The 26,205-nt window shown below is 44.2% G+C and overlaps 1 protein-coding gene and 2 long non-coding RNA genes across 11 annotated transcripts in view; 1 reads left to right on the top strand and 2 right to left on the bottom strand.

Moving 5' to 3' along the window:
• ANKS1A (ankyrin repeat and sterile alpha motif domain containing 1A) overlaps positions 1-26,205 on the top strand; it is a 196,190-nt gene that overhangs the window by 128,008 nt on the left and 41,977 nt on the right. The window lies entirely within an intron of this gene.
• On the bottom strand, positions 267-7,779 carry LOC144340443 (uncharacterized). The gene is made up of 2 exons (XR_013416551.1): positions 7,691-7,779; positions 267-5,078 (listed from the first exon to the last, which is right to left on the bottom strand). It is a non-coding gene; the product is annotated as an uncharacterized LOC144340443 (long non-coding RNA).
• Positions 16,980-20,514, bottom strand: LOC144340413 (uncharacterized). Its single transcript, XR_013416520.1, has 2 exons — positions 20,191-20,514; positions 16,980-19,626 (listed from the first exon to the last, which is right to left on the bottom strand). It is a non-coding gene; the product is annotated as an uncharacterized LOC144340413 (long non-coding RNA).

Below are 26,205 nucleotides of genomic sequence, written 5' to 3'. Positions count from 1 at the left end.
CATCTGAGATAAATACCTTGTAGGAAGAACAAAAACGTCTTTCTGGTCATATTGTGGTTTGAATGGATAAAAAGTTTGTGATGACCAGATCAGCCTCCCACCTGCTTTGAATGGGATTGAAGTTTATGAAAGAGAAAACCACAGAAGGCTGTTTCTCTGCTTAGCATAAACATTGGAGTCATTTAAAACTTGACTAAAGGCTTAAATGATAAATTTGTGTTTTGTAATCAGCTTTCATAAATATTAAATAAGTGGGAGATGGGTGAAGAGCAAGGACTTGCTTTGTATGCGTTTTGTATAAGCTGAGAATAATTTCTGGCACAGGATTTTGGGAATGTCCTGGCTTTGTCTGAAATGGTAGTTGAGGAGACCCTTGGCTCTTGAATCCTTTTCCTGAGAAGTGAAGTGGCAGCAACTGGGAGGGCACCCTTTCAGGCCAAGTCCAGAAGTGGCCTCGCTGCCTCGCCCTTTCCAGCTCTGTCCCATTGGAGGCATGATGTCATCAAGAGACAAGCTGATTGGTTCAACTCCGTAGAGGCTTTGGCTGCGTTTAACCCTTGGGGGTTAGGTGTGCAAAAAGAAGAATGTAAAATAAGGAGATTTGCATTTCCACTGATGATGACTAAATTTCCCACGCCATATTCTGCAGTGTGCATTGTTCCTCGTTATGTAAACAAGCATGCTGTGTAGTCTTTTGTGCTGAGCAAAGCCCTCCCACCCTGAAGAAGAATGTGACACTCCTACCTCTGGGGAAAGATTAGGGCCTGGAATGTCTGTTTAAGTTGTTTCCAAGTATTCGCAGTAGTCACAACTTTTATCCTAGATGAAACACCCTTTAAATTTCCATTGGGTTTAGGTGGTGTGGTAATATTGAGGTAATTTGTTCATATTTTAAAAATAATCTCATTTATTTTATAGGCAGCCGTAAACAAACAGTTTTGGCCTTTCTATCGAAGTGATTTTTGTTAGCCTAGATTATAGATGTGTATATATGCGTGTGTGTGTATATATATGCAGTGTGTGTGTGTATATATGTATGTATATGTGCATTTCCATGGTCTTGATGCTAACAGGAGAAACTCCACAGTGTTGTGAATGAGCGGGAGTTAGTCCTGGCTCTGCAATTGACTGGTGATGAGAAAACTGGTGTGTTCTCTCCCGCTTGCTGGTCCCTTGCTGCCATCATGCCTCTAACTGGACAGGTGCTGGAAAGCAAGGGGAATGCGCCCTCCCTGCCGCTGCCACTTCACTTCCCACCGATGCATCTCCCCATTGCTGCTGTCCCTGTCTGTCACTCATCCGTTTCCCTTTTTCTTTTTCCCTTTGCTCTTTCTCCCCTTTTCTTTTATGCTTTTTTGTCTTTTTTTCTTCCTCCCTACTTTTCTCATTCATTTTTCCTTTTCATTCTTATTTTTACAGGTGGAGTTAAGGATGGGCTTCTCTTCCAGCCTCTCAGCCCTCTGCGCCAGAGGGATTTTGCTTTTATTTTTTCTTTTTAACATTTTTTCCAGGGTTGACTCACATTTCTATTCTGCACCAGCATTTCTACCACTTGTGGTGTCGGCAGGCTACCACGCATACCGCCAGCCTCGGTCCCCCACTAAACAGCCTGGTTCCCTTTAGCTGCAGCAAGAAGGTACCATCAAGCCCAGGGAGGGACTTGGGGTATTTGCAAAATCGCCAGCAAAAGGAGAATTTTCCTTTTCTCTCTTTTTTGTTTTGTTACATTTTTTTTTTAACCCCAGACTGAAAGTTTGGGTGACAATGAATGTAGGTGAATATAGATGAGAGGAATTTGACCTTTATTTCAGTCCATACAAATGCTGAGAATCACAGAAGGAAACATTTTCTGGTATATTCTTTTTATACTTCGGTTGTGGTTTCGTATCTTGTTTTTCTAATAAAGTATCAGTAGGATACAGAGTGCGTGACTTTACATGACTTTTGGAATAATAGTTCATTTTATATTATTCTAAGCAATTGTGTCTAAGAACAAGTAGCGGTATTTTACATAATCAGTAATAATAGTATAAAATTGAAGTATATTTGTATTACAGTTACTCATTCAGCTAATTTGTTGAGCACTTGCTCTTTTCCAGGTAGGCTCTAAGTGCAATGAACAAAACAGACAAATCCTTTTGCCCTCATGGAGCTGTCATTCTAGAAAGCTAGAGAGGAATGAGAATTTAAAAAGAATAAATAGGTAAAAATCATAGTATGTAGTTGATGATGGGAGTGCTTATGAGAACAATACAGCTAAGAACAGGATTAGAGGGTGCGGTGGGAGGAGGGTTGCCATTAGGTGAGTCAGCCAAGGAAGGCCCCTTTGAGGAGGACGTGAGGGAGCAAGCCATGCGTGCTTGGGGTAGGGAGGGAGAAGCAGGAGTGGTTATTGGGCTACTTTCTCTTAATTTCTCCTGTAGGAGAAATTGAAAATTCTACCCTACACTTAATATTGTCTTACAAATATAGCTTATAACTTGACTTTTACTTTTAACTTCCTTTTTCTTTAGTCATGATTGCTACCTGTGGCCTTTCTCATCTTGGTTTTTTCCCTTGATTTCTTTATTTTAAGCTGTTGGGTGCATGCTTTTAAACATGTGTTTAAAAAAACACACATTTTTAAAAAGCTGTTGAACTAGAGTGAAATCAGAATTTCTCAAACTTGATCATTGTTCTTGTTGTCATCCTGGGCAAGGATGTTGGGTGAGTTCTGGCGGAGGGGCTGGGTTATAGGTCATTGTCTTAGGAAATGCCTTTCCATGAGCTCATTGCATACTCAAGGCAGAAATAAAATCTGAAAACCAGGATCGTGAAGCAAAGGGAAGAGAATTCAAAATTGCTAAGACCAGAAGATGGCCAGAAATCTCGGAAATGGGAGATCCAGTGAGGGAGGCCGACTGACTGGGTGTTCATGGAGGCAGCGAAGGTGAGTTCAGGGTATGCCACCACCACTTGGAACACAGAAATGGTGCTAATGTCCTAAAAGAGCATTGACCACAAATAATTCGCCCCAATGAATCTTAAGTACATCCTCTCAGGAGCCAGACCCATAGGTAATTACAACCAGTAAGAGAGGGAGATGCTGGCGGCCTCAGACATTCTCTGACCCTGAGTGGACTTCGGGGACGTCAGGGTAGAGGAAGCTTCTTAGAGAACAGATACGAAGGTGGTCTGTGTATGTGTGCACGCATGTGTGTATATATATCCCAGAGAACTTTAATTTGTTTAGAGATGTGCTATGTGGTCGGAGTGGCAGCCAGACATTGGGGGATAGGCTTTTTATTATATAGGACTCTGAGAAAACAATTAATCTGGACCTCATTTTCACTTCCTTTGAAATGTGTGACCCTCAGAAACAACACAGGCTCTTTTCCTGACCCCCAGTGTTATGCCAACATCCTCAAAGATGTGCTCTCTGATCTCAACTCTGTTTTCATGGACAACTACCCTCCCTGCCTAGGGTTCCTTTGTCCTGCTTTCTTCTCCATAGATGTTTCCTTTTGATGCTATCAGGTGAGTAGCCAGTGGGTAAGAAGCATGCCTGTGGCCTGTAGCTGCTGGGCAGGGCCAAGATGCTGAGCGTATCTTTCCCAGGCATCCTACTCTTGCTCACAAGCTTTAATGGCCCAGTCTCTGGCGCCACAGGGCCCACCTGTCCATAACTCAAGGCGGCCTGTTTATTTGCCTGGACAGGTGGAAAACTGCCTAAGCTCAGTAGGGGCCTACAAATGACAATTTGTCTGGCAGTCTGTTCTTGGCTGTCCTGATTTAAACAGGCAGGAAGCCATTGTAAACTCAGCTAAAAAGTTGTGGTTTGTGTAAATGTTCTGGTTCCTTTCCTGTCCACTTTGGATCTAGTTATTTTCAACAGAACTTCCCCCAAAAGCATGGAAGAGCCTTATATCCGTTGTGCAGTGGGCATAAAGTCCTGGTTTTGCAGCTGGGGCCCTCTGTACTGGGCCAAAGGACAGTGAAGAACGCCATGGAACTTGGGTGCGGTGGCAGAGGACTGGCATCCCATCTTCACACTGTACTTCAGGGGTGGAGATCTCCCAGCCTCAAGGTCTTAGGCTGTTTCTGTGTCCTTGGAGGGAATATTTATCTTACTCCATATCTAACTGTATGTAGAAATCTAGGCAAAGCTAACCCTAGAAATGGAATGTTTATGCCCTAGGGATTTTGTATTTTTTTAATTATAATACCTGAATCTAGGTGAAATTTTAAAGATACTAAAGACTATATAGTGAAAAATAAGTCTCCCAGATTCCCGGTTCTTCTCCTTGGTGTTTTGAATATCCTTCCAGAAATATTCTCTGCATATAGAAGCATTTCTGACATGTTAAGCATTTTTCTTTTTAAAAGACAAAATGGTGCTGTCTCATGTGTATTGCTCTGAACCTTGCTTTTTTCATGTAATAGTAATTTTTGGAAAATCATTCTAATTAAGTACATGAAGAGTTTTCTTTTTTATTGTTCATAATATTCCGTGGTGTGCATATACTATCATTTATTTTTGTTTCTTGTAGATGGACATTCTACATGTTACCAGGCTTTTACTGATTAAAGCATTGCTGCAATGCAAATCCTTGTACAGAGTCATTGTAAGATGTTTCCAGAAGCTGAACAGCTGTGTGAAAGAGTTTGTGCGTGTTAAATTTACTTTTCTACCCACAACATGTAAACACCTTATCAACATGGGGGTGGTCAGCCTTTTAGTCTCTTTTTGGTTAACAGATTGGTAATGTTATCTTGGGTTAGTTTTAAAGTGTGTTTCTTATTATGAGTGACACTGGCATCTCTTTACATGTTTACAAAACACTATTTTCTAGATTCCTTTTCTCTCTCTCTTTTTTTTTTAACGTTGTTATTGAATTGATCTCTTTCTTACTAATTTGTAGAAGATCTTTATATTTGGAAAAAATCAGCCCTTTATCTGTGATATAATTTGTCTTTTGGCCTTGTGGCATTTTTATGTGTTTTTTTTTAACATGTAGAAATTTAGAATTTTTATAGTTGAATCTATCAATCTTGTATGACTTCTGCTTTTTTTTTTTTTTTTTTGAGACAGTCTTGCTCTGTCACCCAGGCTGGAGTGCAGTGGCACAATCTCGGCTCACTGCAACCTCTGTCACCTGGGTTCAAGCAATTCTCCTGCCTCAGCCTCCTGAATAATTGGGATTACAGGCGTGTACCACCACACCCAGCTAATTTTTGTATTTTTAGTAGAGACAAGGTTTCACCATGTTGGCCAGGCTGTTCTCAAACTCCTGACCTCAGGTGATCCACCCACCTGGGCCTCCCAAATTGCTGGGATTACAGGCGTGAGCCACTGCGCCCAGCCAACTTCTGCATTTTGCATCCCAGTTAAGAAGACTTTCCTTACTCTAAGATTATAAATATATGTATATTATTTGTATATATACATTATATATAATTACATTATATATTACATATACCTATATAATTACATATATAATATATACTTATATGTAATATACAAATATATATTATTTGATTACAAATATATTTTATATATATATAGTTACACATTCTATATATATACACACACACACAAACACATAATTTCCTCCTAGTATTTTGTGGTTTCATTTTTCAGGTGTAAATCTTTGTTTCTTCGGAATTCATTTTGCTATGAGGCGTGCTAGGCATCCTGTTGATTTTTAGCAACAATTTGATTCAGCCCACTGTTTGATTCAGTTTTCCAGGTGAAGAAACTAAAGCTTTGAGAGCTGAAATGACTTGCCTACGATGTTAGGGTTGATAAATGAGGGAAACCAGCTGAAACTACATCTTCTAATACACAAGACTGTATTTAGAATATAGGTGAGCTAAACCTTTATTTTGGCATTAATTAGCAGTTACTTTTCATTTCCTCTTGTTTCAACCCAAATTATTGCAGCATTAGCTTACTCTTTCCCTCTAACTGCAGACAAAAATATTTCTCTTTGTTTACGAAGGAAAGCAACTTAGGAAAGGCGTCTCTTGGGAGAAGCATGTGTTTCCTTTTTACTATAATATTAAGACTCAAAGCATTTCTTCCCTTTACTGCTTTCTAAGATGGGGGGCTGTTAGCTTTTTCTTTTGTGACTTGAAAAGTGAGGCGATGATTTCCAGCAAATTCTGAAATTCGGAATTTGGAAGGAATCCTAGTTACCACGTGGTCCAGCTCCCTTATGAACAAAGTCACTTCTGTGTTGTCTAAAAGTGATCTTCTTTACCACTATACTTGACTGGTTTAAAAATAATAATAGTAACTAAATAAATAAAAATGATCTTCCAACTTTTGCTTGTAAACCACAAGTAACCCCCTCTGCCATCCACCGTTACGTCTATGAAATAATGAAAAATCCTTTCTCATATCCACCTAAAATCTGTGACTTCCACTCCATCAATTCTGGTTTTACCTTCTTGGTAGGTCATGCACGCAGTCCTCCATAATAGTTGTTCAGATATTTGAAGCTACAATTATGTCCTCCTACCCTTAAACCTTCTCATTTCCTTGCCAGGCACCCCAGTTTCTTCTCTCTCACCTCAGATGGCTTATTTTCAAACTGCTTTTGTCTTGGCCCTTTGGTGAACATCCTCTTAAAATTGTATGACATTGTTACAGATGCTTGTATATGATGTACATTGCATGGTACACTATGATGAGATTTACGTGTCGCAGGCCACGTGATAATGCTTCATCAAGGGGTTTGATGGGCTTCTTAGTCTCCTGAAAACTTAAGGGTTCAATCTGTCAGTGAGCCCAAGTCAAAGACAGTGTGCACAATGCTTCCAGAGGTACCACAACCTCCATCAGGAGGCCATACAGAAAGCGGTTCTGTGGAGTGGAAGTGCTTGTTGCCTTTTAAAGCTTTATCCTGTGGTTTCTGCCCTGGAGATACAGCTCAGCCTCTCCCCTGTTGTGCTTTTTTGGCAAAATCAATATAGCTTTTCCCTGTGCCCCATCACATAACAGTGACTCTACCTACTCTCCACCCAACAGCATAATGGCCTGCTCTGGGCCCATGAGACTTGCTCAGGCATTTTTTAGCAGCTACATGACTCACCATAACTTTAATTTGCAGGTAAAGATGCTTTTGTACCAATTTTTCATTTGAAATCAATAGGACAGATGAGTCCTGGGAAAGCCTATGTTGTCTAAATGACCCTGAGCTAGGCCTTGTAAAGGGTCACTCAAGTCCCCTTGTGCTCTTGACCAGAACCCTTCCTCTTCTCTCCATTTTGTGCCAGTCACCAGGGTTTCCTTCCAAAATCTCTCCCCTCCATTCACACTCACCTATCTGGGATCCTCAGCAGCCACCACCTCAGTATCTCCCTGCTTGCCTCTGGGCTTCTCTAGCTCCTCTTACTTGTGGCTGCCTTACCATGTTCCTCAAATATTTTGTGTTATCCTCCCTTGACTAAAAACGTCCTTGCAGCTGGGCGCGGTGGCTCGAGCCTATAATCGCAGCACTTTGGGAGGCCGAGACGAGCGGATCACGAGGTCAGGAGATCGAGACCATTCTGCCTAACATGGTGAAACCCTGTCTCTACCAAAAAATACAAAAAACTAGCCAGGCGAGGTGGCGGACACCTGTAGTCCCAGCTACTCGGGAGGCTGAGGCAGGAGAATAGCGTGAACCCGGGAGGCGGAGCTTGCAGTGAGCTGAGATCGTGCCACTGCACTCCAGCCTGGGCCACAGAGCGAGACTCTGTCTCGGGGGAAAAAACAAAAACAAAAACAAAACAAACAAAAAAACGTCCTTGCTTCCCTATTGCTATGGTTCAGAGTGCAGACTCCTTAGCCTGGAGTGCGTGATTCGCCAGAGAATGAGCCCATGGCCCAGCCTCTGTAACTGGCCTTCTCTTTCATCTCATACCCTATTTTTCCAGCTCAGTTAATTCCTATACTCACTGTTTTCTCCTACACATTGGTTTATACTATTCTCCCTACTGGGGTGGCTTTCTCCACTTCTTTTTGTTGAAATTCCACTCTTAATTAGAGGCTTAGTCATTCATTCACCACACTTAGGGAGAGCCTACTGTGTGCTTAAGCTGGGCATACAGAAGTGAAATTGTAAACCAACATGCAGCTTTTGAGGGACTTAGACCCTAAAGGGAGAGATAGGTATTAAATAAGTCCAAATAAAAATATGACCCCAAGCAAAAATAAGTGCTCTTGAAGAAAAAGAGCAGAGTGCTGGGCAAGGTGTGGGAGGTGCGGTGAGGCCCCATTAGACGGACTGGCCCTGAGGCCTCTCTGCAGTCAGGCTTAGGGAGACTGAAGGAGCTCAGTAGCCCAGTAAACAGTGATGCGGCTCAGGAGAGGATGGGGTCAAGTCTCTGTCTGCCGTAAAACCTGCCCCCTTGCACTTTGAGCTTGAGAGGTCTTTCCATCAGCAGCTCTTTCTGCTGGCACTGCATGCTTTGCTACTCTTGTTTGTGTGCATGGTCCTTCTCCCCAGTCAGATGAGAGACCTTTTCCAGAGTAGTAATCACAGTTCATTTTCACAAGCCCTCCAGCTCCCCAGCCCTAAATGGGTACTTAGAAATGCAAGGCCTTGATTAAGGGCCTCAGAAGGATGTGGGATGTCCTGAGTCCTTAAAATGTCATGTTTTCCCCCAAAGAACTCAAGGTATGGATTGCTAAAGACGTGCTCCGCTTGGGCATAGATAGATACCTGTTTTTCTTCTTTTTGAAGGAGATACAATAATTAAGCCCTTCTCCTTTACCTCGCCCTTAAATTTGGAATTTTATTTTCTTTTTCTTTCTTTAGTAATAAGGTAAAGAGCCCTTTTATGCCACAACTTAGGGATTCTAAAGCATATTCAGAATAATTTGCTTCATGGATGTGAGCACAGAAATTTGCAGATTTTGGGAGACATATACTGAATGTCTTATGACTTTCTCAATTAATAAACTAATCCTCCCTCACCCATTTTTTAAAGGTAAAAATATTTCACTAAAACAAGCTGGTTTGGAAAGGGGGAGATGAATTTGGCATTTAAATGTCAAATGCATGTTTTAAGCTAACTTCATTCACTGCCCGGTCCTGCCTCCATACATAATTAACATTTATAAAGAATGCAGATAGAATTCCCCTTGATAATGTCACATTGGTGTTAACAGTCTTTCTGCTTCTAAGTATCATATATGTAAGTCAAGAACAGAAATAGTTTGGACAGTTCTTGGCCCCTATTATTCCAAATTAGATTGAGAGAAGAAAAGAACCAAACCAGATATGGTATATTTTTGTTAAAATGTCAGCTCCTGCTGGGGTAGCTCCGTATGTTCCCACAGGTCTCCAGAAGGACTTGCTGTAGCAGAGCAAAGCAGAACTAAACAAATCCTCAGCTGGGTCCATGTGCTTACAGCCATTACGGGCCTTATAGGCATTTAGTAGTAGAGGAGCATCTCAGACGTGTAGGATGCTGGTGGAATTCATTGGGTTAAAGAAAAAATTTCCAAGGCCCATTTTTTAAGAATCGAAAATATTACTGCTGATCCTGAAATAAGGTCTTTGATGAGTCTCTCCTGTTGGGGTATTAACCTAGAGGTCTGGCCATGCTCCAGTTCAGATAACGCTGTGTCTCTGTACTAAATTCTTCCTGTAGGTTCAATTAGATTTTGGCCTTTTTTCATCTTGGGCAACAACTCAAGAACTGCCCATTTCTAAGGCAGGAGCTTAGTGATGGATGCATTTGTTTCACTGCTGACAAAGATTTCAATGTAAAATCTGCCAGCCCCTTGAGGATGGAAACACAGATTGATCTCAGTGAAGAACGAGTCTATTGGTCCTCGTGCAGAGATGCATTAACGTCTCTCTGTGCTCTGGAAGGGGTTCACTTCCCCAGGTGGACCTGAGCAGGCTGGATGTTGCAGCCTATTCAGCGGCAGGATCGGGTCCTGTTCCTGGAAGAGAACTCCACTAAGGTACTTGTTAGAAGTCATCAGTGGTGTTAACACTCAGGTTCCTTTGGTCAGTGGTTCCACAAAGCAACATTTCCTCAGCACCCACTATTACCGGGCTTTCAACTGCTGTATGTGGCATTATGAGAACATAATGTTGCAGGTTTAGGTTTGCTGTGTACTTTTTACCAGGGGTGTATCTGTGTGTCTACTGATGAATTTCTTAGAGGTGTATTAGTTTGCTACCTTGGTACCTTTTGCCACTTAGTTTTGCTTTCTCCTTTTTAAGGAATAGCATGTGTGTGTGTGTTTCATTGCAGCGATCCACTGCAAATTGTGTATAAGCTTTTGTGGGTGTTTTTCTATTTTGACATCACCGTAAGTGTTTTGGTTCTTTTTCTTGAATGTTTGTTCTCTGTCTGGAGTCAAACCCGAGACAGACTTGGAAAGTGAATAGTGTGGGATCAGCTCTCCCACAGTCACTAGCCCCAGCCAGCCTTGTTTCTCAGGGACAGCCTAAGTGGCACTGGGGAAAGCAAGTGGACCTGCAGGGCACTCATTGACGTTAGTCAGAGCATCTGAAACAAGAAATTACAAGATTCCCGGGTCTAGACCCGGCTTATGGGAAGTTCTGTCTGCATCCGGGGAGCACCATGTACCTCTGTCAAATTTGTGGCTGTGCCTTTTAGTTTAGTTTAGACAGTGCCTCTCACTTAACATTAATTAAAACACAGTTTTAAGCCTTTGTAGGCTTGGTATTACTCAGGCCAGTATCATTGTATCATTTGCTAAATTTTATGTAATAAGGTAATTGTGTCTATATTTCTTCACTGTTGTGCTAGAAAAGGAAATGAAACATCATAAATCTGAAGTGAGCATGGTCAGAGGCAATCGGATCTACAAAAGTGAGGCTGAAGAGAGGAAGCCTGAGCTGAGTGATGATTGATCCCTGTGACATCACAGAAGGACACATGAGCTAAGGACAGCCTTGATCACGAATCCTGGCATCCTGAGCCAAAACCCAGATGCAAAAACTTGAAGGGGATATTTTACAACAAGTGAGGGAAACAGCTCTCTTGACATTGGTGGTGATAGCCTGCGGGACTCATTACCCGTGAGTAAGTGGTGGATGTTGGCTTGGGAACGGCCTCGCCCTGAGTAACAGGCAGAAACGCGCTGGCGGGCCTCCCTGGAGCCCTGTTCTCAGCTGCACTGCCAGTGGCTGAGCGGGCTGGCCTGGACCGTGCGCTTTACTTTATCAGCAGGTATTTACTAGGTGCCAATTATGTGTCAGGCTTGGTGCTAGGTGATGGGTGCAGGGAGTAGAGTTAAAGGACACAGTTCCTTCTCTTAGGAAGTTTCCTTGAAGGAAGTCAAGTGGCTCCTGAATTCTATCTAAGAAAGGCTTAAGAGAAGCAGTCTGGTTGAAGTAGGGGCTGGGGGCTCGTCTGAATGATGTGCTTCACTGTTTGGCTTTGTTTTACCTGTTTTATGTCTTAGATGAACAAAAAGAATTTCTAAAATACACGTTTATTTATACCTTAAATAAGACTAAGAAAACATTAGTTGTTTATATGTAAAAGCATTTGTTTTTGTTTTTTTGTTTTTGTTTTTGTTTTTTGGTGTTGGCTTGGCAGGAGGCTGTTGAGCTTATAGGTGGGTAAATGTGCCCCATCCCCTGGGTACCCCTCTTGACATGGCCATTACTGGCCTCTGTTTCCACCTGTTTATCCCTCATGTCACATTGACACATGGGTCTCCTAGATGTTTGTTTTGAGTTCTACCTCAAGCCTGGCTGCAAACTGCTTAGAGGTTGCCAACCTGGGTGAGTCAGGAATCAGCCTCACTTCTCAGTTCCACAGCTGATTTATTAGTCATCCCTGCATATCAGTTTGTCTGTCTGTTAAACAGAATAAAACAAGAGTGTTTCCTGCCGGTTCCCTGTGGAGTGTGGCAGGCCAGTGCTTGTTGGCTTCATTCAGAAACCAGGCCTCTTGGAAATACAGAGCAGTGTCCTCAGTGACTGCCCTTCACAGGTGGCTGCCCCACCTCTCTCCGCTTGCCTCCTGCTTTACATTCAGAGCAGGAAAGCTGTTAGCACAAGGTTCATTTAAAACCCCAGTTGAGGAGGTTATCATAGCATCCTTAATTCTAGTGAATGGCTCTGGTTTTCCCTTCAGCAGTTGGAGTGATTAAATGTCATAATATATCAAGGGAGTACCAATTATGAACATGGATTTCATGCTGGGTGCTTTTACATTCTTTGGTTGGTGTTGGGCATAGTACTAACTTACCTTGGCAGCACCTTTAATTGGGGCATTCATGAGTTGAATTGGACTCTGAGCAGCTGGAAGGGTCTGGGACTGAGGACTGCTGCCAGGGCTTCACCTGTCCTGTCACAGTTGGCCTGTTGGGGCATCTAGGATCGGCGTCTAGGATCTTACTCACGTTTGACTTCATGCTGCCCAGGCGACGAGGCAGAATATTTTTGCTTTGAGCTGTGATGCTGCGTTGGTTTTCATTGTAAAACATCAGAGTCAGAAGGTTCCCTAAGTGTGAGTTCTCTCGTTACAGGTTAGGAAACTGAGCCCATTAAGGATGTGACCTACTCAGAGTCTCATGAGACCTTTGACAGCGTCCAAACCTCTGCTGCATAGCAACATCTTTGGCGCAGACTGGGTACTTGATACCCACTTGTTGAATAAATTAGCAAACCCAGGTCTCTCGAGATTTGTTTAACAGTTATGTCAACTTTTTTTTGGTTTAAACTGTCCACATACCAAATCTGGTTTTGGTTCAGTGACTGATCTAGGGTGTTAGAGGATTCCGCCGGTTTTGTAGAAACAGTAGACAGACTGGTCAGCCTTTCATGTTGCTAATGCTGAGTGGCAAGTTTAACCCTATAGTTCCTTCTTTCTCTCATGTGGTATCTTAAAGCAGTGGTTCTCAAAGGGCAATTGCAGACCAGCAGCATCACTGTCCCTGGGAACTTGCTAGAAATGCAAATTCTTCCCTCCTGCCCCAGGCCTTCTGAATTAGAAACTCTGGGGCTGGGGCCCGGTAATGTTTTTACAGGCTCCTCAGGTTTGAGAGGAGGTTTGAGAACCAAGGCTGAGGTTTGAGAACCAAGGCTTTAAGAGCCAGGTCCTAACAGTGTTCCCTCTACTCGTGAATAGACTGTGCATGTGAGCGCCCAGTTATGAACACGCAAGAACCAGGCATGGGATTACATAACACTAGCAATCAAATAAAATGTAATGCAAGTTTTATCTGACATAGTTAATATATACATGGTAGTTCCTGTGCCAGTGGTAATTAGGCAAATGAAAAGTAGTTCATATAAATGGCCATAATGAATATTACCTAGGCAAATCAAGTTTTTATAGTTTTTCCCTATAGCTTTTTAGTATCTGCTAGCAGTCATTACTGTTGGTGACTTCCCTAATTACACAGATGTACATTCTTCACTCACAGAAATATACTCATTCATATATGAAATTCTGGCTCAAATTTCCCAATTGTTAGGATTCCCTGTGACCACCTATCTCTGGTTGAGTTTTAAAATCTCAAAAGCAGGATTTAAATGCAAATAGCTTATTTGGGAGGTGATCCCAGGAAGCACTGGTAGGGGAGTAGGGGAGTGAGAAAGAAAGGAAACCAATAAAGGATTTGTTATCAAGCAGGTTACCCCTTGGGCCCTGGGGCTTAGACCTGCTGCGGAAGTCTGGGAGACTGAAACTTACTTTAGATCAAGGGAGCTGGGGTATTTATCTACCACTTCCAGTCAGTCTGGATGAGGGCTGCTCACCTAGTGGGAGTAGGGACAGGACATTAATTCCCTCTCGCTTTTAGTCTACCCAGTGTACAGGTAGGTCTAGAGGGCTCTGGCAGCCTGAGAGAATCCTCAGAGTCACAGGTGCTTGCAGTTGGAAACTGGCAGATAGGAGGGTTTAGAAATGACGAATGCATATTGTCTACTTTACCACCCATTAGTGGTCCTGGGCTGGGGCTTCTCAGGCTTTCATGTGTACACTGCCCCCAGGTCTTTGAGGCGCACCAGTGCTGTCACTCTTGGCACAGGAAGGGTTTTCCCTGGGGTTCCTGTTCTGGAGGGGACATGGGCAGGCAAGCACTTGGGGGCTGAGAGCAGCTGCCAAGGGTGGTGGCAAGAAAAGGGAGAGGGCACTATGAGAATAGACTCTGGGTCTCAGAGTCTGGGCCAGGGACAGGGCAGGATGGAGTGAATGAAAAATCCTGGGGCACACAGATGGCTGGTATCAGGTCTCTTTGTCTCTGGGGGAGGAGAAAAGGAAAGCAGAGGGTTCTGGGCACTGGTAAGAGGAATAGAAGGCAGAAGAGAAACTTAAATTTCTTGCCAGCCTGTGCCTTTCCTCTAACTGCAACCCACACCCCCACCTTGTCCTACTGTTGTTTTCCATTTTCTCTAGGTTGAGAGAACTGTCAGAAGCCAGTCAGGCTGGGAAGAAAGGGAGCTTTATGCCTGGCCTCCCTGTGGGTGGGTCTGCTGGCATGTTGTTTGCGTGCCACAGTGGTGAAGATGGGGAAACTGGAACTGTGCATTCTTACTGAGATAGTCCTCAATACAGTTTCAACCGGTCCATGATGAAAGGAGAAAGTTAAGGACAGTGAAGAGTGCTGTGATGGTGCTGATGGTATTTGATTGCCAACCACCTTTATTCTGATTATGTTCATTCTTTCCCTTTTTTTAATTTTATCTTTTTAGAGACAGGGTCCCACTCTGTCGCCCAGGCTGGAGTGCAGTGGTGTGACAACAGCTTACTATAACCTCAGATTCCTGGGCTGAAGTGATCCTTCTGCCTCAGCCTCCCCAGTAGGTAGGACTATAGGTGTGCACCACCATGCCTGGCTGTTTTTGTTTTTGTTTTTTTGTAGAGACAGGGTCTTGCTGTATTGCCCAGGCTGGTCTTGAACTCCTGGCCTCAAGAGGTCCTCCTGCCTCAGCCTCCCAAAGCACTGGGATTAAAGGCACGAGCCATGGCACCTGGCCTTTTTTCTTTTTTCTATGCTTCCGTTGTTCTTTCTTTTATAAAACAAAGGAATAGTTTTCGTGTTGATTGTTAAATGTTTTTCTCTATTAAATTTATTTTGAAATAATAATAGATTCACAGGAAGTTGTAGAAATAGTACAGAGAGGTCCTTTTTTTTAGTACCCCTCACCTAGTTTCTGCCCATGGTACTATATTATTTAACTCTAATACAATACCAAAACCAGGAGATTGACTGTGGAACAATCCACACACCTTATTCACATTTCACCAGTTTTGCATGTACTTGTGTGTGTGTGTGTGTGGGGGGGGTTATATGCATTTTTATCATGTGTAAGTTCATGTGATCACCACCACAATCACGATGCAGAACTATTCTTTCACCACAAAGATCTCCCTCATACTTTTTTTTTTTTTTTTTTTGAGATGGAGTTTTGCTCTTGTTGCCCAGGCTGGAGTGCAATGGCGCGATCTCAGCTCACTGCAACCTCCGCCCCCTTGGTTCAAGCGATTCTCCTGTCTCAGCCTCCCGAGTAGCTGGATTACAGGCCTGCGCCACTACACCTGGCTGATTTTGTATTTTTAGCAGAGACGTGGTTTCTCCATGTCAGTCAGACTGGTCTTGAACTCCCGACCTCAGGTGATCCGTCTGCCTCAACCTCCCAAAGTGCTGGGATTATAGGCGTGAGCCACCATGCCTGGCCCATCCTGTTAATTTTTAAAGTCATTTCCCTTGGTAAAAAGTTGACAGCTTTATAACATTTCTTTCTCCCAGTTAGGAAGGAAAATGGCCCAAAAACTTACCAAATTAAGGGGTCACTGCCACTTGTGTCCCTGTTGAAGTGGGACAGCACAGTGCTCTGCACAGAAGCCATTCTCCTGAAAGAGGCAAGTGTGTGTTTCTGCCCAGGGCTATAGAGAAGGAAGGGTGAGAAAGATCATTTTTCTCAGGTCTTTTTCCTTCAGTACTCAGCCCTCGAGAGGCCTAAGTCATATATTAGACAGCTCAGGCTTCTGTAACAAAATACCATAGTTTGAGTGGCTTAAACAACAGACATTTATTTCTCATAGGTCTAGAGGCTGGGAAGTCCAAGATCAAGATGCCAGCCAGCATGGCCCCTGACGAGGACCCTCTTCCTGGCTTAGAAACAGCTGCCTTCTCACTGTAATCTCACATGGCAAAATATATGTATCTCCCTCTTCTTATAAACCCTACCCTCATGAATTCCTCTAACCCTAATTACCTCTCAAAGGCCCCATCTCCAGATACCTTCATAGTGGGGGTAAGGGCCTCAGTATATGAAATGTGAGGGAACAGAACTCAGGCCATAGAAAGTATCTTCATCAAGGGCTGCTCCATATTCTGCCATCTCCTCAATTGCAAAATCAGTGGAGTATCTTGGCAGAGAGGCAACAAGAAAGGTTTAGGCCCTGTATTGCCAGCCTTGTTAACTTCGTTAAATTATTTAGCCCCGTCAAGCCTGAGTTTTCTCATCTGCAAAACTGAGAGAGTCGTGTGGATGATGTCTGAGGCCCTGCTTGCTGAATCTGCAGCTGCCTGCCTCCTGTGACCCTCGTCTTCCTTTCCTCCATTTCCACTGATTGGTGGTGAGAGCCCAAAGGCCGAGTTTGTTGATCCCTGTACCAGCTGTTCTTACTTATTCCCACTTCTGGGGGCAAAGGAAAAAAGAGGAGTTTGAGATTTTGAACTTCACAGTTTTGACCAGAGCCATCCTGTTTATTTTCAGTTATGTAGAAGCATATTTGAGATTCTGATGTATGTGCCTACACACAGACACACATGGCCTGAGCACAAAAGTATTTGAGAAAAACAAGGCTCTTACTGATTATTTCCTTCAGTCTCAGACTCTCTCTACACCAGTTCACTTATTACTCAAGCATTTGATTCTACAAGAGGCAGAATTTTCGAACATAAGATTCCTATGCCCTGACTGACAGTGGAGCTTAGAAGCCCAGCCTGGGACCCTCTGGCCGTTAGCCAGGGACTCTTTGGGGTCCCAGTAGGCTTCCCCTTTTTAAGATTTTATTGCATGTTAAAACAAAAATGGGAAACAGAGGTTTGCGAAAAATAGCCAATAAATAGCCAACAATGGGGATGTTATAAAGTTATGAGAAATACTAAAAATAATAGTTGTCCTGGGTCTTGGTCAAACATTAATAAACTAGCTCTTTCCTTGGCTCTTCTGACTGCCTTCTCTCTAGATATTGTCTTGAGGTTGTAGCTTCCACTCGTTTTCTGAAGGGCCCTACCTCCTAGCACATACACAAAGCCCCTAGAGAACAGCTGTTGGCAGCAATCAGCGCTTACAAAACAGCTGAGACTGGTGGGCTGTAATTACTCTGAAATCTTCTTGCAGGCTGAGATTGGAGATGGCCTTTGAATTGTGGGCAGCTTGGGGGTCTCCCACTGCAAAGGTCCCACAAAGTGGAGAGGATTGCATGGCCATCTTTTCTGCCTTTCCTCTCCCTTCATGCCACTTTTCTTGATGTCTTTCCTGAGAAAATTTGTACACTCCATAATTGCAACTTGTAAGACTCACTTGCCAACAAACCCAAGAGTGTAAGTCCACAGGGCCTTTCCTGGAATAGGCACTTTTCACTGGCCTGTTTTGAAAAGGCTGTGTTCTTTCTAGTAATCCCATGGGGTTGTACACTTTAACCTGACATTTAGCCCCCAGCTGTTGCATGTTGCTGCCCATATAGGGAATGGATTTTCTCAGGAGTCCTCACACTGCCAGCCCAACAAGAAACCAGGGCTTGTTGCTCTCTGCCTGCCAGCACCACCCTTTCTTCAGATGCTGAGCTCTTCTGTGGCCTCCCATTTTCCTGCCAGCCAGAGGGAGGTGACCAATCTGAACTTTGGTTCCAGAACCTATTGGGCTACTTTGAGGACATCAAGTTGTGCTCCTGTCCGCTTGGCTAAGAAAAAAAGACAGAACCCTATATGGTTTAGGGATACTGACATAGATGGTAGGTTAAAGAAAAGCCAGAGGATAATAACATTTAATTCAGGATGGTGTGGTCTCAGAGGAGCAGAGAAATGGCGGGAAGTGATCCTAGGAAGGGCATTTTCTATTTCTTAAACCAAGTAGGAGGCATGTGAATGGGTCATTTATTATTGTTGTTGAAATCACAATACTATAAAATACGTTCTTTGGAATTTAAGAAACATTTCATTTTTTTAAAGAGGAAAGAACACAGTTCCTTGTCGTTGAGGTCAGCATGGGGCTGATCTAAAAGGATATTGACACAGGAACTGGGCAGTGAGGCAGTAAGGATGCAGTTGGAGGAATATCAGGTGGGAAGATGCCACACATTTGTTGGGTTAGCCACCACATTTCCCCCCTCTCATTTTCTCTTCAGGAAAAATCTCAGATCCAAGAAAGATGTATGTCCTAAACAAATCCCTCCCTAAAATCAGTTAAGGTATAACCACTTTTAAAAGCTCTTTGTCTGTTTTATCCACTGGGTGTTGACTGAGCCCACCCAGTGCTTTACCTGATAGGAGCACTAGTGGGAAATACAAAAGAAGCTGAAGAGGCATGCACATGTGTCAAAAGACCAGGAACCGTCCTCGGACCTTATGTATGCGTGAGCAGGTTTGCATCAGTGCGGTACAGCCAGGTTGCCTCTGCTGCAAGAATTCTAAAGCACAAACCCTAGATGCAGTCAGTCCACAAAGGGTGCAGGTAGGGCACCAGTACTCATCAGTGCTTGTTGTGTGCCAGCCACCCTCCCTGTGTCATCTCATCCTCCCCACACCATCCTGGGAAGCAGGCATTAGCATCCCTGTTCACAGGTGAGGGTTACATAGGAAACTGAAAATAATTATCTTCCATGTACCTTTCCTTCCGGTGGAATGTTTCTAATCGTTGTATCCTCCATGGTTATATATGGGGGACATAAGGTTGCCATTTCCATAATTAATTGTTGTCTGTAATGGGGTTGTGGGTGGGGCAGGGCACGCATTGGTTCCTAGCTCAGACATTTTCTTTTGGATGACCTTGGATGCCCTTGAGCCTCAGAATATGTCTGCAAGACTTGGAGGATTCCCCCTGCTTTTGCCTCCGTGCTTTATGGTCTGTCAGGGTAGGTAGGAGGACCGTGTTGGGGAGAAGGGTCTTAGTTAACCGAGTGACCCTCTGTCTCTGTGCACTCAGCTTGTGAACTAGGTGGGCTGGGGGCAGTTTCTTTTCACCCCTTGCCATATGCAGATGAATAGAAGCTGGAAATTTGACTTGTGTGAGGTCACCTGAGTTGACAGACAATGAGAGCCCATGACTTGCTAATGCCTGTGGTCTGTAACCTGGAGATCATGGCCTGGCTAGCTGGCCCTGGACAGAGGCAGTGATCAATAATGTGTAAGGCATTGTTCAAACAGGAACCTCGATGAGGAAGAAAGAAGAGCTGAAAATTTCGCCCCGCAGGGGAGAGACTTTTTAGGAAAAAGCAGCCAGAGAGGGGTTCTGTGTCTCTGGGAGTTGACTTATTGGATGGTGAAGGTGGTTTGAGAGTTTCTGCAGTCATAGCGACTATCTTGTTTATGAGACGCTGCTGCCACTTCCTCCAGAGGCTTTCCGCATGTGCCATTGTTCCAGTAGAAGCCTCTTACATGGCCACTTGGGATGAGGGTGGTTTGGTTTGGTTAAAAACAAAACCCTGTTAATGGAAGAAGTCATTTTTTAAAAAGAATCAAACAATTTAACCCCAAATGGATCGATGTGTACCCTTTTGATGTGGAGCTGGGCCCTTTCTTCCAATGTAGATCTGCTAATTTGGGGTTCTCTGCCTTCCTTTTATTACATGAACCACATCCATAAAATACCATTGACGAAAATTTCCAGTTTGCTTCTTAAAAGTAAAGCCAGAATTTGACCACTTGTGAAGCAAGCTGAGTATAGATTTCTTTTGGAATTTTTTACAACTTCCCCAACCACACTTAATTCAAGAGCACATTTTAAAAAATGATCTCATTATTAAGTCTCTTCAAAGTACTTACTTGGTTGTCACAGAAAGGTTCTTTTACACTGGTTTCATAATTTATGTAATGTTTAATTAAATTTTCTATTTTCATCAACAAATATAACCATCCTAAGCAGTTTTGGAAATGACCCCAGCTGACTCTTGGTAAGGGTAACACTTGAGTGTGTGGAAGCAGAAGACCATGGGTGTGGGGAGCGAGCCTGCCCAGTGTGGACATAGCCGTCCGCTGGCATCACTTACTGAGGGATGGGGTGGCGTGCAGTTAGCTCGCTGGCAGGTCACTTAAGCGGAGGTCGATAACAGGCTTGCCAGGTAGGTGTCGTTATCCCTGTTACAGATGACCAAACGGAGGTGTGGGAAGAACAAGTTGCTTGCTCACAGCAGCGCTGCTGAAAGCGGCAAAGCCGATTCCACAGTCTCAGGCATTTCGCTACCTGCAGACCCTGCCCTGTGGGAGCCAGCTGTCTCTGAGGTGAGGGGCTGGAGGCGACCCACAGCCTGCATGAGAAGGAGCAGGCCTGAGTTGAGACGCTGTTCCCTCTCCTCGCTTCAGTATTGTCTTGGATCCTCCTGTTTGGTTCGCACCCCAAGAGCTGCCTTGGAGAAAGGCGTCACTCCCTCACAGAAAACGTTTTGTCCTGAATGGAGAAGCTGCCTCCAGCTGAGTGTCCAGGAAGTGAGCTATTGTTCACACAGCATGTTCTAAACGTTCTCTGCCAGAAGGAAGCCCTTTCCCTCTGGTGTATCTTTTAAAGCAAAACAACAAAAAACAAAGGAACCTGGGTTTTGATTAACTTGTTTTTTAGATAGAATTTTGTTTATTTTGGAACCAGATGAATGTGAATGGCAAGTACAAGCCCTGTCTAATCGCTGTAAACTGAAACGTGCAAGGGAGGAGGGTGGTGTGGACTATTTGCCTGGCATCTGTAGTTTTACGAGGACTACAGATGTTTCCCAGAGTAAGTAAGGCTGGCATCTGGTCAAGTTACAGAGGGAAACAGGCGCAGTATCTCCTGCTATGGCCCTGGGAAATGGCAGGGACTAAAATCCCCCAGCAACAGAGGCGGACAGGCATTGCCTTTGAACGAGGAACAGATCTCACCATCCGTGCTTACAGCAGCAAGAACCTTGCCTTTTAGGATGATGTCATTCAGGGAATGAATGAATTACACCAAAACTGTGTCTTTTAGGCAATGCACAGCTTGCTCAGACTTGTGTCATAATAAATTAACTCCTCGTTATAGCCCTACCTTGAAAGCAAAGGCTGCACTCAGACCTCTTGTACATTGTGTCAGATCTTTACAGCAGGCCTCTGTTGGTATGTGCATTTTGTGTTTGAGGAAACTGAATCTTAAGGAAGAGAAGTCAGGTCATTTGCCCATAGCAATGATCCCATGAGTGAGGACTCTTTTTCACCTTATAGAAGAGGAAATTGAAAGTCAACAAAGTTAAATGACTTATCCAAGGTTCCACAGCTAATTAAGTGTCAGAACCAGAACTTGAACTCAAGTTTTTAATTCATAAGTCCTTGTTCTTTCCACCCCTACACACTGCCTTTCCAATGTTCTCAATCCAGTGCATTTGAAATCCTACGCTGAGCTTTAATAGAGTGAAAGCTAGGCTTGAAACAAGCTGGACACCATGAATTAGGTAGATAATGAATTGAGCAATGCCCACATATGGCTAGTGCTGTGACCCATGGACGTTATTTTGATTTTCTCATGTTTGCTTTTCTCTTCTTTAAAGTGGGAAGAATGCTAGCTCCCCACCAGGGTGCTTGTGAGGAGGAACTGAATCACCAGGAGGGCAGTCAGCTGGTGCCTAGTGCAGCAAGGACCCCACTGAAAGAACCCAGCCCAGAACCTCACACCGTGCAAGTCTTGAGTTTTCACATTGTTGAACAAAAGTGCTTTCAGGGTCGGTGGTCGACCTTGCTGTGAGCACATGAATTCTATTTTCAGGAAAGATGAATGAGCCTTCAGTGTAGTTCACACAGCTTTCACATACTCCCGAATTTTGAAGGTGTATTTGATTTTGTAATTTTATTTGATTTCAGGAGACAGAGGATACACACATATTCTACTAGCTAAGTATTCTAATGTGCTGCTTACCATGCTAAAGGAACTCTCAGATGTAGGGATCAATTTCTTTTGACCCTGATTAATATGAGCCAGTTTCCCAGGGTCTACTCATCCTGGGAACACTGATAATTGAGTTTTCAGACTGTCAAGACTGGGGTTAGCCTGGGTTCCAAAATAGAGAAAGCCACACCACAACACAGAAGCTGTGCTGAGAGCCCTTACCCCAGAAGGCTTTGTGACAGGGAATAATGGTGCCATCGACTTTCCCACATTCCTTTCTCTTTGTTTCCTTCGCCTCTCGGGCATGTCTTTGCTTATTAGCATGTTGAGCAGAGTTCATCACAAATGAAACTCAGACTAGTGTTAATCTTACAATTTATTATCCTCTAAAAGATCTGATCCTGAAAGATGTTTCCAGTATTTCAGTATGAGACTTTTCAAACTACAGAAAACTTGAAAGACTTGAATAGTGAATGCCTGTATATCTACCACGTAGGGCATGGATTCTATAATTAGCATTTTGCTGTACGAGCTTTATTGCATCTATCCATCTGTCTACCCCTCAGTGCACTTAGCAATCATGTTATTTTTTGATGCATTTCAAAGTAAGTTGCAGACATCAGTACTTCCATCCCCAAACACTTTAACATATATATGATTAACTGGAGTTTGATGTTTGTTTATAGTTATTTGGGGGGGGTAAAATTTATACAAAGTGAAATCCATCAGTTTTGACCAATACATACATTTGTCTAACCTAAATTCCTATCAAGATACTGAACATTACTATCGCTCCCAGAAAGTTCCCTAGTGCCTTCCCCAGCCAGCCAGTCCTCACCCAGCCTCTTCTGGTAGTTTTCCATTCTCAATTACTTTTGCCTATTCTAGAACTTCATATAAATGGAATCTTTGCGGCACGTGCTCTTTCGTAGGTCGTATCTGAAAGCTTTTAACTAGTGCTTTAAACTGAAGTTTAGGGACTCTGTCAACTTCGTTTACCCACCTTCTTCCTGTTTCGCAAGTTCAGAGGTAATTAGGAGTGGCAAACTGCAGGAAATCTCAAGGCAACTGATGGATCCTGATAGTGTATTTGTATTAAGTATATATGTATGTATTATTAAACCGTAAGTATATATAATTCAGTGCTGAGAATCCTACATCTCACCACCCTGATATTATAAGACAGGTGTTCCCTGTAGAATCTGAGGAGCTAAGACCCGTTTCCCTGGCCGCACTACTGAGGAAATTGATTCTGAGTGAAAGTTTAGGATGTTTTCGTTGGCCTGGTTTTATCCATAGCCAGACTAGCAGTGTGCCGTAATGACATTCAGATTGTGAAAGAACCAGACGGAGGGAAGGTTACTTGGAGGCTGGTGGGGGTGCCTGAAGGACCAAGTGGCAGGTTAACCAGTGTTTTTAGGTAACTGCAGGCTTTCTGAGGTTTGTGTACTTCCTCCTCACCCCTCCCCACCATGCCAAAAGATAAGCCTGCTCCTCGATGAAAAGTAGATTGTGTACATTGAACTAGAACCCAAATACATAATCCTCATTAATCTTTTAGATTCTTGACCCACTTATTAAAGCCAGTACTTGGCATATAACCCAGAGTTATGTGGCAAGCAATAATAAAGTTAATTGGAATCTAGGTCTCCCAACTTTTTTATTCTTTCAGCAGTTTCTTGGCACTTTGAGTAAAAGATTGCTTTTACAGTAGGCTGTTCTGGTATGAGAAGGTCGTTTGGCAAGTATTAGTTCCGTGTGTTTCCTTCACGTCATGGCAAGTCAGGGCTACGTATTTCTTCTCGGTCATGTTCATGTCATGTCCATGTATTTCCTTTCTGTCAAGTTGCAGATGTGGGTCTAAGCCCTGACCTCTGGGTCAGGGAAAGGGCCAGCTGGTAGTTGCGGGGTGCGAGGTGCTTTCAGGGAGCAAGACCCAATATCAGCAACCCAAGAGGTATAGGAAAGACAAAAATGAGGGGGCAGGTAGGAGGTGAGAGCCTGAGACCGTGCTCTGGAAGCCAGAGCTCCCTGGCTTTCCTCTCTCCACCAGCCTAGCCTGGGGCAAACACAAAAGACAGGCTTTAATAGGAGCCTTTGTCAGGGAAGACGGACAAAGCACTTTTGAAACAAAACAGCTCTGTTGTCTCTCAGCCTAGTAGAAAAAGGGGAGTTGAAAAAGAAGGTGAAGATGTAAAGGGGATTGAAGTAGGGGGACACAGCAATGAACATGGTAACAACCTGAGTGCCGCCCTGTGAGACACAGCTGAAGTGGAGACCGAGCCCGCTCTGTGGAAAAGGAGTTCTTCATTGTTAGCGGCCATGTCTGATCGCCTCGGCAAGGACAGCCCTGAGCCCGCTGGCAGATAGTTACTCATTCCCTGCCATGCGCCTTTCCCCTCCCCCACCCCATTCTGCCTCCCTCTCCTAAAAGCAGTTGACAAGGTTAGAAAATCAGGACAAATAATTTACTTCAATCCGTCTTTGTCTTTCCTGAGGCCATGCGCAATTCAGTCTGGGAGGAGAAGGAAAAAAAATCACCCAGACCCTGGCCAGTGACCCTTTTTCAGATGTGGAATCAAAGCCCACTCTAGGCTGAGAGCCTGTCTGCTGCTAAGAGGCAGAAGACAGAGATGGTGATGAATTCTTATGTGGTTTCTGGGCCTGGGAGTGCAGCTGTCAGCAGTCTTTAGAGTTCTTTGCACAGCCTAAGGAACCGATTTTGACGTCAGCAGTCGCCTGATGGGATGGGCACAGAGCATGTGGTGAGGCTGAGGAGGCTGTGGCTCAGCCACTCGGCCCCCTGCTCCTGGGAATGGGGAGCACTGTCCAAGCAAGGCCATCTGGCCAGAGGAGAGGGTCTGCCACTTTGCCCCCCTGTAGCAGGAATCAGGCTCGGTTGCCAGTGGCACCTGTGAAAGTGCAGTGCCCTCTGTGGGCAGTTTGGGAGTGCCCATGGAGGAGAGCTTCAGTTTCCTCACATGAAAAGTGGGATAATGTTTGGCTGGCTGCGAGTCAAGGCTCTGCAGGATTGCTCAGAGAAGGGATCAGCTGGAAGTTTTGGAGTGTGAGGTGCTTTGGGGGAGTGCCAACCTTGTGCCAGCAACTCAGAGAGTCAGAGAAACGTAAAAATGAGGAGGGAAAGGGAGTTAGAGAATTCAGGCTGGTGCAGAGGGAGACTGTTGGCTGCCTTCCCCCTTTCCCTGTTAGTGTAAAAGTGACCGGTGTATTAGCGATAGCTAACAAACGTTTGTCATCGAACACCACCAGTGTGCTAGCTGTGTACAAGGCATATGGTGGGACCTAAAGTAAACAGCGTGACGCAGGGTTCTTACCCTCAATGGTTCTTTAGTGTCTCTGGGACACACCATAAAACACTTAATCAGGGAAGTAATCCTGCAAAGCAGAAGGTGTTTCTGGCCCAATAAGGTCATCAGTGCTGGGTGGAAGAGGCGAGGTGGAAGGTGTCTCCGGCCCCGTGGCTCAGTGGCTCAGGCCTAAGGAGACCCGTGTGTATTTTCCAACTGCCAGGGGGTCCTAAGGCACCAACAACTCCCAGGCAGCAGAAAGGGTGTTGGGAGGGAATGTCTGATGTCAGGAGCCAAGTCAGCTGTAGAAACTTCTCTCATGCTCCCATTTACACCAAAGAAAAGTAAAAGGAAAGTGGCTCCTTTCCCATCCTCCTCTATGTGGGGCCCCAACTTCTAGACATGTTGACCAGACTGATTCCTGCTGTCCTGATATTTGGCCCCGTGTGGTAGCCCTGCACACAGCCGTGACTTGTACTGCCTCCTTAAAGGGAGGTTTCCCACGGGCCTTGGAGCCAAGTTGCACCAAAGCTTGAGGTCTGCCTGTGCCCAGCACACTTCCTGGCATACAGAAGACCCATCAAAACTCTTTCTTCCCCCTCCTTCAAATCCCAGTATTTATTAAAAAGCTGGGTGTCATCTGCATGGCTCTGCCGCCTGGTGATGGGGGATGGAGGCCTCTCCATGCATATCTCCACCTCCCATCACCAGCCCGTGGGCAACCAGAATCCTGTGGTCTAAACAAGCAGATGTCAGATGGCCTGAGCAGCAGTATCTCCAGTGTTTGTTTTTGTTCTTGTTTTCAGCCATATGGGGAATCCATTTTTCACAGCCCTGGCAGGGAAAAATAGTCTAAACAGAGTCAT

This window comes from Macaca mulatta, chromosome 4 (genome assembly GCF_049350105.2).
Source record: "Macaca mulatta isolate MMU2019108-1 chromosome 4, T2T-MMU8v2.0, whole genome shotgun sequence".
NCBI lineage: Eukaryota > Metazoa > Chordata > Mammalia > Primates > Cercopithecidae > Macaca > Macaca mulatta.
This window is presented reverse-complemented; position numbering and strand designations above follow the sequence as displayed.